The 16,181-nt window shown below is 50.1% G+C and overlaps 2 protein-coding genes and 1 pseudogene across 2 annotated transcripts in view; 2 read left to right on the top strand and 1 right to left on the bottom strand.

Annotated features, from left to right (window-relative positions):
* LOC136508195 (putative pentatricopeptide repeat-containing protein At1g10330) overlaps window positions 1–16,181 on the top strand; it is a 218,801-nt gene that overhangs the window by 140,732 nt on the left and 61,888 nt on the right. The gene's annotated exons all lie outside the window — the stretch shown is intronic.
* LOC136509298 (wall-associated receptor kinase 2-like) overlaps window positions 1–16,181 on the bottom strand; it is a 115,768-nt pseudogene that overhangs the window by 74,282 nt on the left and 25,305 nt on the right.
* The window catches only part of LOC136509302 (probable ribosome biogenesis protein RLP24), a 41,894-nt gene that overhangs the window by 18,238 nt on the left and 7,475 nt on the right, over window positions 1–16,181 (top strand). The gene's annotated exons all lie outside the window — the stretch shown is intronic.

Here is a 16,181-nt window from a genome sequence, read left to right as displayed (position 1 = left end):
TTGACGACATCGTAGTTAAGTCCAAACGGGTTGACCACCTCATTTCCGATCTTGAGCAAACCTTTGCAAAACTCTAGGTGAATGGCATCAAACTCAATCTCAAGAAGTGTGTTTTTGGGGTCTCGAGGGGCATGCTCCTCGGCTTCATTGTCTCCAAGCATGGCATCAAAGCCAACCTGGAGAAAGTTTCAGCCATCACAAGGATGGGCCTGATCCAGAACATAAAGGGGGTTCAGTGAATCACAGGGTGCCTTGTCGCCCTCAGCCGATTCATCTCGTGCCTCGACAAATGAGGTCTCCCCCTTTATCAACTCTTGAAGAAAGCTAACCGCTTCAAGTGGACGTCTGAGGCCCAGGTTGCACTTGACATGGTCAAACTGCTTCTGACAAGGCCCTAGATCCTAGTTCCTCCAAGCGATGGAGAATCCCTCCTGCTATACATAGCGGCCACCACGCAAGTGGTCAGCACCGCCCTGGTAGTAGAGAGGGAGGAAGAGGGGCACACCCTCAAGGTATAGCACCCTATGCACTTCATCGGCAAGGTACTATCCGACTCCAAGACCTGCTACTCCCAAATCTAGAAACTCCTGTACGCCGTCCTCATCACCAAGAGGAAGCTACGCCACTACTTCGAGTCACACCCCATGACGGTCGTGACATTGTTCCCCCTCGGTGAGGTCATCTAGAGCTAGGACGCCATGAGAAGAACCGTGAAGTGGGCACTCAAGTTGATGGATCAAGTCCTCACGTATGCCTCCCGAACAGCGATCAAGTCCCAAGTGTTGGCTGACTTCATCGCAGAATAGTCTGAGGTCCAAACACCACCAATGGTCGTCGACCAAGAGTACTGGACGATGTACTTCGATGGATTGCTTATGAAGAAGGGCGTCAGCATGGGGCTAGTCTTTGTATCACCCCTCGGGGTCCACATGAGGTACATGGTTCGTCTCCATTTCCCCTCATCAAATAATGTGGTCGAGTTTGAAGCGCTCATCAATGGCCTACGAATCACCATCGACTTGGGCATCCAACAGCTCAACATCTAGGGTGACTCCCAGCTGGTCATCAACCAAGTCATGAAGTAGTTGAGCTTCCACGACACCAAAATGGTTGTGTTCTACCAAGAAGTCCGATGACTGGAGGGCAAATTCAATGGCCTCAAACTCAATCACATCCCAAGGCGCCTCAACGAAGCGGCCAACGCACTTGCAAAAGCGGCATCCGGTCGAGAGCCGGTGCCAATGGGTGTCTTCGCCAGCGACCAACACAAGCCCTCGGTATGCTATGAAGGGTCGAAAAAGGCCGATGATGGTCCGCCCGATCTAGCCCCGGGGGCTAACCAACCGATGGCTCCGTCTGGCCCTGAGGTCATGGAGCTTGAAGAGGATCCAGCGATAGAGCCCTACCCTCTGGACAACTAGAGAACACTCTACCTCGACTACCTCCTCTGTGACACACTGCCAATCGATAAGACAGAGGCTCGATGGCTCGCACATCATGCCAAGTCCTTCATTCTTCTGGAGGGCGAACTCTACAAACGAAGCCACACCAGGATCCTGCAGCTCTGTATCCCCATCGAACAGGGGAAGCTTCTGCTAAGCTATATCCATGGTGGGGTTTATGGTGACCGCGCCATGCCTAGAACTTTGGTTGGGAACGCATTCCGACAGGGCTTCTACTAGCCACTGTAGTAGCTGACACCGAGCAGATCGTATGCACCTACGAAGGGTGCCAGTACTATGCTCGACAAATGCACCTCCCAGTCCAGGCACTCTAGATGATCCCCATCACATGGCCCTTCGTGGTCTGGGGGCTCGATCTGGTTGGGCCTCTCAAGAAGGCGCCCGGGGGTTACACCCACTTGCTTGTCACCATAGACAAGTTCACAAAATGGATCGAAGCTCAGCCAATCTCCGTGATCAAGTCTGAGCAAGCTATGCTATTCTTCCTCAACATCATCTATCGCTTTGGAGTATCAAACTCCATCATAATGGACAATAGCACATAATACACCGGTAGGAAATTCCTTTGATTCTATGATGAACAACACATCTAGGTCGATTGGGCTGCCATCGTGCACCCCAGAATGAACGAGAAGGTCGAGCGCGTGAATGGCATGCTCCTACAGGGCCTCAAGCCCAGGATCTTCAACCGGTTGAACAAGTTTGGCACATGCTGGGTCGCCGAGCTCCCCACAGTACTCTAGAGCCTAAGTACAACTCCCAGCCGAGCCACTGGCTACATGCCTTTCTTCATGGTTTACGGTTCAGAGGCCATCCTCCCAACCGACCTCGACTATGGAGCACCAAGGATCAGAGCATATGATGAATAGGGAGCCAAGGCATCCCACCAAGATGACATGGACCAGCTAGACGAAGCTCGCGACATCACCCTTCTCCGCTCAGCCAAGTACCAGCAGGCGCTACGTCGGTACCATAGCTGATGGGTTCAGGACCGAGCCTTCAACGTTAGGGACCTGGTTCTCTGCCTCGTGTAGAGCAACAAGGATCGCCACAAGCTCTCCCCACCCTAGGAGTAGACATACATCATCGTGGAAGTACTCCAGCTAGGTGCCTACAAGTTGAAAACCATCGACGGCGAGGTCTTCACCAATGCCTAAAACATTGAGCAGCTATGTCATTTTGACCCTTAAATAAACGCATACTTTTTCTTGTCAGTTTTTGTCATAAAAAATCCCCAATCTTTAGTGACATCCGACCCCTACGAAGTGTGAGGGGTCAGACCTCACTCGGGGGCTGATATAAGTATGTTTATCTTGCAAACACCCTCTGTGTTATCTTTGCAAACATTCTCTGTGTTTTCCCTCTTTTCTTATGGCGAGTCCTAAGGGCTTGGATTTCATGAACAAAATCTGAGTATAACTGGTAGGACTGTAGGAAACCCACGCCCTAGTGGCTACGGCCTCCTTGCTCACTAGCGTGATTAGAATTGGCTCACCCGCACTCCGAGTTTTTTGTGACCTTAACTATGGGAAGGGTCGAAAGGCACCAAACCTCTTTTATAGAAAGAGGGAGAAGAGCCGAAAGGCTATTTGCCGTAACGAAAGCTAAAAACTTATTCATTTTTTGAATAAATTCATTGCTTACAAAGTGATTTCATCATGAAAAGGACTAATGTATTTATAAATACAAAAGACTATTCACTTAGGGGCTCCCCCACAACTTATTCGATTATAATTTCTGACTAGTTCTACTATGAGTACTACTATGGTCGCCGCGCCATGCTCTCCATCGGCGACGTCCTACCGCTCCATGGGATCCTCGAGGGCGCTAACATCTGCAACATCAAGCACCACATCAGTGACCATGGCACCTTCGCCAGGGCGTCTAGGGACTACACCATCATGATCAGCCACAACCCTAATAATGACACCTGGACGGGGGGGGGCGCTTCCAGCCGAAGAAAGGCTACCATGGCTGATGGATGTCTCTAACATCTCATCAAGCTTCATGAACTGGCTGATCTAAGCGGCCACAAGGGTGAAACCCCCCATCAACGTAGTCCCGGGTGGCTTCCCCACTGACAAGACTCGCCCAGAGAAGATTCGCTGGAAGAGCTTCCTACACGGCTCCATCCCGACGAAGGCCTCGCAGACGACGGCAAAGCCAACGACGCTCAACACCCTCCAGTGCACCTCCTCCTTCGACAGCAGTGGCCCCTTCTCGACAAAGGTGGCCAGCACCATCTCATCTATGTTGGATGACCTCCAGCTTGACATCATAGTCCAGATTCATGAACGGATCTATGAGTTCTCTCCCTTGCATTACCCTCTCTCACTTAGGAATCACCGCGACATACGAACGCGCTCGGCGAGATGGAGAAAGAAGGAGAGGTAGCGGCTTAGGAATAGGTGAAGGAATGGGATGAGAACTCCTCTCCCCCTCCCTATTTAAGGAAGAGGCACAGCCACTGAGGAAAGGCAAAAGGTTGGGACGAAAAACTCTCTCCCTTCCCTTATTCAATGTAGATGGGAAATCGATGCTAATAGGAATCCGAGGGGACACCCCTGGACCAACAAGATGCGCTCTAGTCGACGAGATGCCGCCTAGTCAAACAGGACATTACCTGGGCATGGCCTATCACTACCATGCGCCGGGCGCAAGAATCAGGGCGCATTCGCATGCAGGCGACTCTTCGCTTCCCCTGGTAAGACCTAGAAGGACCCGACAATAGAACCCCCATCAGGGGGCCCAATAGGCCTCCTGAGTCACACGGACGGCCTAGGTAAAACGATGAATGAACGACCGCTGAAAGATTAGCACCTTTGTTTACTTACTTTGCGTGTTAATTTCATTACCGAGCTTCCGACCCCAGCAACGATAGGGGTACGGACATCTCTTGGGGGCTGCCGAGAGTGTCTACTTGTTTAGACATCCCCATCGCCTGACCCCTCCTTACATTTAAAAACTGGAGATATGGGGTACGGGTGTAAAACTTTGAGTAAAACTAGACGAACTGCTAGACCCTACGCCTCGGTGGCTATGGTGTTTTTGTTCACCAGCATAATTGAATTCATAGTTCCACGTGCCCTAATCTTTAGCATCCACCTTCTCGAGAAGGGTTCAGAGGGGTCCTCCTATAGAATCTCCTTCAAGGAGAAGCTATCAGGTCGCCTAAAAATGATCGAACGGCTCGGATCGCCGCTGAGAGACAGAAATGAAAAATTGCGATGCTCGCACAGGTCACGCCAGCCCCGTCACGCACGTCGGACTCGAACCCCGCATGAACATCCGATAAGAGCTTCCCGTCGCTCATACCACCAAGGTAACATTATTGACCCCCGCTTTTGTTTCAATTAAATCATACATTAATCCCATACATCCAAACGTTGCATATGCAATCGCTGCATCTCAACGCTTCATGACGCGCCACGAAGCGTCACCCGCCTTATTCGATATGAGCGGCAATTGAACGAGGTTCAAAGGCTGGCCCGCAAAGGGCTCGAGGCCACCTCGCGTCAAATAGAGCCAGGGGAGACAAATTGAGAGGAGCCCCAGCGGCCTTGCCTAACCTCGCTCAGAAGTGGACAGGGACATCTCGACCTTTCTTGTTCAATTCTAACCTCGAGCTAAACCCACAGAATCTTCATCAAGGAGAGGCTAATGAGCCACCTGAGCCTATTGAATGGCTTGGGCATCTGCCGGGAGGCAGGTTAAGAAGTAGTGGAAGGCCACATGAGGGCTCTGCCGACCCCGTCAGCTAATGATGGATCCAGATTGCACATGAACATATCCGTTAGCGAGCTCATTGAGCGCGACACTCGAGCCATCAAGGCAAGTGTCGTCAACTTAGCCCCTCCGATTGCGGAAACCGAGGATGGGGTCACGCGTGAAACACGGCCGACCCCTATTAGACCCCAAGGGGCTTGGGGCTCGAGCCGCTCGATCCAAGGTCGAGAGACCGAGGTTCAAAGGCTAGCCCGTGAAGGGTCCGAGGCCACCTCGTGCCAAACAAAAGCCAGGGGAGAAAACACAGATAAGCCTCAACAGCCTTTGCCCAACCCACATTGAGGTGGATAGGCTCATCTCAACCTTCTAGTTCAATCTAGCCTCTAGCCAAGCCCATAGAATCCCCATTGAGGGGGAATCTATTGGAAGGCGGGTCAAGGAGCAAATGGAACGCCACCCGGGGGCTTTGTCGACCCTGTTGCAAAGCAACAGGATCAGATTCCATCCAAACATCCCCATTAGCGAGCTCATCAAGCATATCACTTGAGCCATTGAGGCAAGTGACATCGCCTCAACCCCTCCAATTGTGGAAACTGCGGACAGGACGATAATCACAAAATGAGCCGACCCTTGACCGAATCCCTGCCACGTGTGGGGGCTCAGGGAAGGCTAGGCTAGCAATGAGACCAAACGCACAGTCATGGAACGATTGCCAAAATCCTAAGTAAGGGGTACATGCGAATACAAGAGTAAGTTTGCTACCCTCGCTTCGGTCTCTAGTAACATCCGGCCCCAGCGATTGCAAGGGGTCGGATCTCACTCGGGGGCTAATAAAGGTATAAATACCTCTCCTTTTTTTGAAACAGTCATTGCATCAAACCTCTTCCTCGCGTTAAGGTTAGTGGCAAGGTTTGTGGAAGCAGATAAACGAGCATGCCTGGTAAGACTGTAAAAAGCCCATGCCCCGACGGCTATGGTAATTTTGCTCACCAGCATAATCAAAATTTCCCCCTTATACACCTCGGGCCCTATGGTCTTAACGAATGGAAGGGTCAGATTGCATAAACCTTTTTTCTCGATTGCAAAAGGGAAGAAAGTAAGCTCAAACAAACGAAACAAAATTGCAAAATAAAATTATGAATCTATCTGTAGACACAAAAGTACCAACACTTGTCCACATATTATAGATAAATGTTTATCAAACTTATTCAACTAATTACTTTCTCGGAGGGAGAACTATGTCTTTTAGCCTGTTTGCCAGGTTTCATGCAATGGGAGTCATCGCCTTCTCAATCTCATCTAGCTTGGAGTTTTCATAGCCAGGCACGAAGCCGAGGCTCATTGCCTCCAAGTTAACTTCCTGATCATAATGAGAGCGGGCAATAGCAAAGGCTTGGGTGATCCCGGTGTGAAAGGCGTCCTCTTCAAGCTGGTGCACCCGCGCCGTGATATCTACAACACGGGCCATAAGTGAGCTGGTTTCCTCTAGCCATGCCACCCCCAAGTCATCGAAAACAACCTCGATGGCAGTGCATAGGAAATTGTGCTCATCACTCTCAGCCTGAAGAATCCTCCGCACCTTGGCGAGCGCCGTGCCTAGCCCGGCAAAGATGCTCTTGGCCTCTAGCCTTTGGGCCACCGTGACTCCAAGATCCGTCCGGAGGGAGCTAACCCCCTGATGTGCCTCATCACGCTCTCAGATGGCCTGCTCGTGCTCCTCATGGGCCGTGCCACGCTCCGAGCGAAGTCTTTCTGTAGTCTAGCGTAGCTCATCTCGCTCCCTATGCAGCCAGGGCGATCACCTCGGCATCCTGATTCGCCCTCTGCTGTAGGGCCACGGACCTATCCTTGGCTTCTAGCTTGAGGTTTTGCTCCCTCTCTAGCTCTTCTAGGAGCTCGACGGCCCACTGACTGGCCTCGGTGTCCTTCTAGAGCAGCTCATCCCGCTCCTTTTAGAGCCTGGTGGCCGCCTCCTCATCCTACTACACCCTCATCGATAGATCCTAGAACATCCCATGGATCTTCTTCACGCCTCGACACTGCCTCGGCTTCTCGTTATTGGGCGGCAGCAAGCTGGGCGCTCACATCTCTACGCAGCCAAGCCTCCTCAGTGAGGCAGTCCCATTCCATCTTCTGCTCACGGAGGGACTAGGATTTCTCCTAGCTACGAGCAATGAGGGACTAAAAAGAAGACCGGTATCAAAAATACAAAAATACAAGAATACATGAAGAAAGAAGAAAGTGAGAGGGAAGATCAAGCGGATACCCAGCCAGTGGGAATGATGATGTCGCATTTGATGCCCCTGGCCTGGCTCAAGGCATCCATCATAGCCGAGAACTCGACATCAAGACTCTCCGGCTCTATGCTCTCGGTAGCATTGTCGAGCGAGAAGAGAGTCGACGTTGGGTCCTGAGGAGCCATCCACTGGAGCGGTGGCTCACCCCATGCGGGCGACCCCCCGTTGATCCTCTCCACCACCACCACGATGCCTGGGGACCCTTCGGCCATGTCCCCTTCCATCCGGCCTGCCTCGGGCACTGCCGGTGGCACAGATTGCGCTGCTCCCTTGGACACCACTGTGGCTGCGTCTGGCTTGTCGCGGTTGTGGCCACCTCCACTTGTGACGCCGAGGCCTTGGCTTGCGACGCCGTGCCCACCATAGAGGGTGCCACAAGTGCAGGGTGGCAAATCCATCCGCTCCAACGTAGGCGACAGAGTCACCTCCATCGTCGTCTACTCGGTGACCCCTAAGGGCACTTCTTCAGCCCCGATGCTTGCTTGACCCACCGAGGGCACGGGCGCCACCACTGGCATCACCTGACCGATCGACAAGACCACAACATTGGCTCCACTCCTACCCAAAATAGGAGTGACGTCGGGCGATAGCACCTGTTCCGCCTGAAGAGCAACACTCTTCTTGGGTGCCAGCACCAAAGAACGGCCCGTCGCAAGATCCTACAAAAGTTAAAAGGCATAGGTCACACTAAAAGTAGAAAGGCAGAAAAATAGGAAAAACAGAGGAATTAGAGACTTACCCTAGATTCTTGCTCCAACTCATCTAGGCGGGACCGTTTTGAGCCTACCCCCTGCTATTGGGCAGGGGGGCTCATCTCCCTTGTCTCCGAGGGCACGGTGGCAGAGCCACCCCTCTCTATTGGTACCTTGGGCACGGCGATAGATCCGTCCACCCCCATCAGCTCATGGGACAAGACAACGGAGCCACCCCCCTCCACCGGCACCCCAGGGGTGTCGGTGGATCCACCCGCTCCCACCGACCCTGAGGACGGGCTGGTGGTTTGGCCCATTTCTGTTGGCCTCATGGACTCACTTCCCTCTACATGGAACGGGAAGGGTCCCTGCGTGGACAAGTGGGTACCTATTAGCGTATCCTTGCCCTCTAGGACATCCCACTCCACATCGACAGCTACCTCATCAAACTCCTCGTCGTCGTCGTCACTACCTGTCTCCTCTCCTTGCTCCCATGCTTGCTGCTTCTATAACATCTTCTTCCTCTTGAGCTCCCTCATCTTCCTATCCCACTCGGCCACGGTGTGATTCACCGTCGTCACGATCCGGTGCTTCAGCAGCGGAGTCGGGCTATCCCCGAAGATGAGTCTCTTTGGCTGGTGCTGCTATCCTAAGGTCAACATCAAGGGGCTAGGAATTCAAGTAAAAAAAGTCATGGGGAAAGAGAACTTATGAAATCAATAAACCCTGGTTCTGGCCGCATTAGGGGATGCCCTAGCACCGGATACATGAAATTAAGGACAATGCTGGCATTGTCCTTCAAAGGCTCCATCATCTCCTTGATGCGTTGTGCCACTTCGGAGGGGGGGAGCTCTTCATCAACAAGCACTGTCCCTTCAAGCGATGCTCCAGGCCCCATTAGGTACAGGGGGGCACATGGCTCATTAGTGGTGCCACCCTCCACATATGGTAGGCATCGATGATCCCCGATCCCTTCATGCCCCTCTCCTTTAGAATTTGGAGGGCGGTGAGATGGTCCTTGATCCTCTTCTTGTCTTTGTTTGGGACACCCCACTTCCACAACCCTAGGACCGCTTTGATGATGAGCTCGGAGAACACCGGCAAGGGGGTGGCAACGTCATCCTTGACATAAAATCATTGTGAATGCCACCCCTTGTTGGAGGTCAATAGACGCATTGACAAGTATTCATTCACCCGGTTGTTGCGGAGATGAATATCAGCATATCCCATCGGCACACTCAGATCTTGCTTCCTGGCCTGCTTCTTCAAAAGGTTGACGACGAAGAGATACCGCCACAGGTCGAAGTGGGGGCTAATCCCCAGGAACCCCTCACACAGGGCGACGAATGCCACAATGTGCTGGACCCCATTGGGGGTGAGGTGCTACAACTCCACCTTGTAGTAGTCCAATAGCCCATGAAGGAACTTGTGGGCAGGTATGGCAAATCCCCGCTCATGGAAGTGGGTGAAGGACATGACATACCCCTTGGGCAGCGACGGCTCGTCCTCATCACCGGGCAGCCGCCACTCCTCGATAGCGGTCAGCGGGCGAATAAGGCCACGGTGAACGAGGCCCTCTAGGAGCTAAGGGGTGATGTCAGATCTGCACCATGGCTCCATTGAATGATTGAAAGGGGGTGGATGCGAGCTTGACGGCGGCTACAGTGCGAATGCGAGCTTGACGGCGGCTGCAGTGCGAACGCGAGCTTGACGACGACTACGATGCAAGTGCGGGAGGCTTAGGCGATTGGCGGTAGAGGTTGCAGATGCAAAGGCGATGAGGCAAAGTATGGAACCCTGGGGGCGAATCCCTTAGTTTTATAGGGGCGACGGATGCAAGAAGAGCAACCACCCGCCTAGGACTCTGAGCCTGCCACAATACACCACCATGTCATGGGATATGCGCCTGCAATCCCTATCCTTTCCCCCCAAAATTGCGTAGGACATTTCACCTTCTCGAGCACACCTAGGACTCTTTTCCCACAGAGGGAATACGGGTCAAAAAGCTTTCCTTTGGCCCACCTGGGTTTAGGAGTTCAAGGGCTGGCCCAACAGTCTTGACGGCTGTCCCAATGAGGGATGGCCCCACGAGCGGCCAAAACTCAGGCACACGAACCTCAAAGGAGTCTCGATCCGCAAACACGTCTCAACCGAGCTAAGCCTAGATGAATCCCCATGAATGAGATACTGGGGCTCCCTTTGAACTATCCAGTTGTCAAAAGCACCAAATCTCATAGCCATACCCGCGAAGGGTCCGAAATACCCCCCGAGCAATTCTATCTGAACCACCCAGGGGCTTGGGGGCTACACTCGATGGGTGCGCTCGTGCGCACCCTCTGACAAATTGAAATACCCCTGGGCGATTCTGCCTGAATCACTCGTAGGGGGGGCTACACCCATCGAGTGTGCTCGCGCGCACCCTCTGGCAAGTCAAATCACCCCCTGGGCAATTCTATCCAAATCACCTAGGGGCTCGAGGGCGACTATCGGGGACCCAATACTGAGGTATCCAATAAGGTGGAACTAATAACGATTGAACGTTGACGCTTCTGGTTAGACAAGAATGCTACTACGCATCTTTCCTGAACGATGGAAGATTGGTTTCGCCTTGCCCGACCCCCGAGGGCTAGACTCCGCCTCGCCCGACAATCGAGGGCAGGCTCCGCCTCACCCGACAGCTGAGGGTAGGCTCTGCCTCGCCCGATGATTGCACCCCGCTCCTTCATGATGATGAGTAGGAGGTAAGACAGGACACTCAGGTCAACCGCAGTATCGAGGACCATGCCCTACACGCCTGCAGGAAGGTACCATTAGGATACGACGGGACGAGCACTTTAAGCCCGTTCCGACCTGACAGAGCCCTAATAGTGTTGTAGGCGCCGACTTTTGTCCTACAGTGTTGTAGGCGCCGTCATCAGCCCTCGGGCGTGGATACTAGCATAGGCATACGACAATCGCTATAGTCCAAGGAAGAACTCACATCATCTATAGTACACAGGCGTATAGTCATTTCCCCATCTACTCCCCACAGAGTCATGGCTCGACGCCCTGACATACCGTACTAACCACCGAGGGAGGATGGAACATGACCACTCGCTAAAATGAAGCCAGAGCCTGGCCCTATCAGGATCAGTGAAACATACTATCCTGGGCGTGGTCTGCCATGACAGTAGGACAAGCTCAAGGGAAAAGGAAGACCCGGCACCTTCGAAGGACCTTCTCTACCTTTGATTTTTTCCTCTTCCTCCCATCTATAACCCTTGCTCCCCCCTTGGTCTATAAAAAGGAGGGCAGGGCACCCCACTAGGAGGACGGATCGATTCCACACACAACACACAGCCAAGCAGCAACCAAGCTCTTAGCGTCCTTTTGACCTTTCCATCAAAGAGTTGGGACCTGTCCCTCTCTTGACCGTTTGTACCCCCTACTATGAACCTTTTTTGGTACTAATAACACGAGCAGCAGCAAACTGGACATAGGGACATTCTGCCCGAACCAGTATAAACCTTGTGTCCTTTAGTACACCATCTGAGCCTAACGCACAATAATTATAAATTTACTAGTTGGTGTTTGTTCATAATACCAACAATGATTCTACTCGAATCACTCGAGGGCTTGGGGGCTCCTGTCGGGTTCATAAACCCAGGGTCCATCGTGGACCAGCTTCCCAACAGAGGCTCGACCCAGCAGGCAACGTTGCAAACAACACGCAACCCATGTGCCAGCCCAAGTACCTAAAACAACAGGCCAAAAGGGCGATCCAATCACCGATCGGAAGGCTTGGCCAAGGAGGAACGGTGCTCGTTTCTGACTCTGGTCCACCTCTTCGACCGAAGCACTCGCTTCGGTCTCTAGCCCACCTTCGGATGGCCTCTTCGACCGGAAGGCCTAGCCAAAGCACTACTTCCAACTTTGACCCGCGTCTCCGATCAGGGATGCGCCAAACCCCTGCTCACTGCTCTTCTCCAACTAGCGCATTTAGAGCCGACTGGAACTAGCCAACCGAGGACGCCCGCTCGGTAAGGACCAAGGAACGGATAGAGAAAGTAAGGCAGGGCGCATAAGTCAAACCACAATATCGGGGACCGTACCCTGCGCACCTATAGGATAGTACCCTATGACCTCCTTGGCATGGCAGAGCCCAAGCAGTGTTGTAGGCGCTGACATTTTCTCCTACAGTGTTGCGAGCGCCATCAACTCCCATACCAGGCAAATACGGTAAGGCTCCCCCACGTGCCTCTGAGGCATCGACAGTGTAGTGGACATTGACATTTACCGTACCAGGCGAACATGGTAAAACCCCTTGCATGCCTCTATGTATCAACAGTGTGGCAGGCGCCGACGTCTGCCATACCTAAAGAAGACAACACGACCTCCTACGTGCATCTGACATCCAACAGTATTGTGGGCGCCTACCATCATCTTGTGCCCGCCGGTGTGGGAAGCAAGACTTAGCAGCAAATGTACTCCTTCCCTCTCACGTGTAAGGCCATCCCCTTCATCTATAAAAGGGGATGTGCTCTCTTCCAATAGATAGATTCATTAGATCGATCAAGTTCACTAGTACGCAACAACAGAACCACCAGGTTCAAACCAAGAGCACACGCTTGAACACTTAGCTTATAGCGGAGCTCCCATCACTCTTGGCCCTTCCGACCGGACCTCTTGTACCCCCATCTTTCTCCTTCTCGTTTGTAACCCCACTGCAAACTTCAAGCACTTGGGCTCAGGAATATAGTCACCGATCGACACAAACTAGATGTAGGGCACGTTGATTGAACCAGTATAAACCCTGTGCCATTGAGTGCTAGGCCACCTCCAATCACAACATACGACAAAACTATAAATATTTACTTGTTGGTCACTTTATGTACCGACAAGGCTATTAAGGAAAAGGAGTGCTATAAGCACTTGTATCATGACAGGTGTGCAAACAATATAGAGAAGTACAAGGTGGCAAAGAAGACTGCAAAACAAGTGGTGAGTAAGGCAAAGGGGTGGGCCTATGAGGACCTTTACCGATGTTTGAGTACGAAGGAATGAGAGAAGGACATTTATAGGATGGCTAGGGCTCATGATAGGAAGACAAGGGACTTCAACCAAGTCAAGTGCATAAAGGATGAGAGGGAGCAGCTCTTGGTGAAGGAGGATGAGATCAGACATAGATGGCAAGAGTATTTTGATAAATGGTTCAATGGTGAGAACGAGAACACCACCGTTCAGCTGGACTGACTCAGTTGATGACACTAACAGGTGCTTTGTGCGGAAGGATTCAAGAATCAGAGGTCAGAGAAGCCTTGAAAAGGATGAAAGGAGGTAAAATTATGGTCCCTGATGGTATCCCAATCAAGGTGTGGAGATGTCTTAGGGATATAGCTATAGTATGGCTAACTAAGATGTTCAACAATATCTTTCGATTGAATAAGATGCCTGAGGAGTGGAGAAGAAGCATATTGGTACCAATCTACAAGAACAAGGGAGATATCCAAAGTTGTACTAATTATCGGGAAATTAAGTTAATGAGCCACACTAGAAGTTATGGGAGAGAGTCATCGAGCAGTGCCTGTGGGAAACGATGTAGATATCAACAAACCAATTTGGTTTCATGCCCAGAAGGTCAACCATAGAAGCAATCTTCTTAATAAGACAGGCTATGGAGCGATTTAGAGAGCAGAAGAAGGACCTCCACTTGGTTTTCATTGACTTAGAGAAGGCTTATGACAAGATACCAAGAAATGTTATGTGGTGGTCTTCGGACAAACATAAAGTCCCATCAAAGTACGTGACCCTCATCAAGGACATGTACAACAATGTTGTGACTAGTGTTTGAACAAACGATGGTAACACAGATTACTTCCCGATTAAAATTGGACTTCATTAAGGGTCAACCTTAAGACCATATCTCTTTGCCTTGGTAATGAATGAGGTTACCAGGAACATACAAGGGGATATCCCTTGGTGTATGTTATTCACTGATGATGTAGTGTTAGTGGACGAAAGTCAGGCGGGAGTAAATAGGAAACTAGAGTTATGGCGACAGATCCTTGAGTCTAAAGGTTTTAGATTGAGCAGAACTAAAACCGAATACATGAGATGCGACTTTGGCGGAGTTGTACGGGAGGAGGGAGATGTGAGTTTGGAAGGTCAAGTAGTGCCTAAGAAGGATACCTTTCGGTATCTGGGATCGATGCTACAGAGGGATGGAGATATTGATGCGGACATTAGCCATAGAATCAAAGCAGGGTGGATCAAGTGGCGACAAGCTTCTGGCATTCTCTATGACAAGAGGGTACCACAAAAACTAAAAGGCAAGTTCTATAGAACGGCGATTAGACTAGCTATGATGTATGGAGCAGAATGTTGGCGTGCAAAGATTCGACATGATCAACAACTGAGTGTTGCAGAAATGCGTATGTTGTGATAGATTTGTGGTCACACAAGAATGGACCGAGTTCGGAACGATGATATACGTGATCGCCTAGAGGTAGCACCAATTGAAGAAAAGCTTGTCTAACATCGGTTGAGGTGATTTGGCCATGTCCAAAGGACACCTCCAGAGACACCTATGCATTGTGGAGTCCTAAGCCAACCTAATAATATGAGGAGAGGTAGAGGAAGACCGAAATTGACATAGGAGGAGGCAATAAATGAGATTTGAAAGCTTGGGATATACCTAGAGATCTATGTTTGAATAGGAGTGCTTGAAAAGCAGCTATTGAAGTGCCTGAACCGTGACTAAGGGCTCTTGGTGGGTTTCAACTCTAGCCTACCCCAACTTGCTTGGGATTGAAAGGCTTGTGTTGTTGTTGTAGTAGTAGTTGTTGTTGTTGTTATTGCTGCTGCTGCTGCTAATTAGATGTAGATGTAAATCACATGGCATGGCACTGCTTATAATGCATAGAATTGCTTTGTTGTAAACACTGAACACGGCATAAAAGATGTTAGAACCAAACTCTGGTCTTCACCTTAGAAACTTAAGAAACCTAATTATTTGGCTGAGAAACTGCAGCTTACATGCATGGTAACTGTACCACTGATTGGTAGTTTGGCTATTCTGTCCACTTCATTTTTATAAAGGCTCGTGTGCATAGCTCATGCTCATGCGCATTAAGCCAAACTTTGTAATCTTCAACCAACAATTAGCCTCAAAAGATGAACATTTTGTTAGTATGGAAATGATATCATTGGAATTCACGTATGAAAGTATGTTCTTATGGTTATAATTTTGTTTCTGGATCACTGCATTGTAGGAAAAAATAAGAGTCAATATCTGGTTTTGGGACTACCAGCTATAGATTCTACCTTAGTTACCTGCTTTATTTGTGAGACAGTTGGACAAAAGAGTTTTTTCCTCTTTGTCCAATGGGGGTTTCCCTTCTGCTGTTGTTTCTTGATGAGCGTAGTTAAGTCAGTGCACATGAAGATCTAACAAAATTTGTTTGTATGGTTTGTACTGTTCTAGCATGCGTAATTCTGTTTTCCATTTCATTTTGCATGTAATTTCTAATTAATCCATTTATTCATTTATGTGCTATCCTGGTTCTGCAATAACGCTTATTTGTACTGTTTTGAGTCCCATAATTGTTATTTATTGTATTCTGTGAGAAGTGGCTTCCTTGATGAATTCAAGGAAAATATTAAATACCACACTGTTAGGTCTGCGATATAAGAACATGTAAGCTTTTAAGATCTTTGTAATGTGTATGTGTATTTGTATTTGTTAGGAATGTACAGTGTTCTTCAGGGAACAATACAAATCTTATTTGTACTGCTTTGAGTCCAATACATGTTATTTATTGTATTCTGTGAAAAGTGGCTTCCTTGATGAATTCAAGGGAAAAATTAAATACCACATTGTTAGGTCTGCGATATAAGAATATGTAGGCTTGTTAGGTCTTTGAAATGTGTATTTGTTAGGAACATACAGTGTTCTTCAAGGAACGATATGGTATTTTGGTAGTTGCGACAAACATACCTTTTAAAATTTTATGTGTCTAAAATGT

The sequence above is a fragment of the Miscanthus floridulus genome, chromosome 15 (genome assembly GCF_019320115.1).
Source record: "Miscanthus floridulus cultivar M001 chromosome 15, ASM1932011v1, whole genome shotgun sequence".
Classification (NCBI taxonomy): Eukaryota; Viridiplantae; Streptophyta; class Magnoliopsida; order Poales; family Poaceae; genus Miscanthus; species Miscanthus floridulus.
The sequence above is the reverse complement of the archived record's forward strand: the minus strand, read 5'-3'. Positions and strand labels throughout refer to the sequence as shown.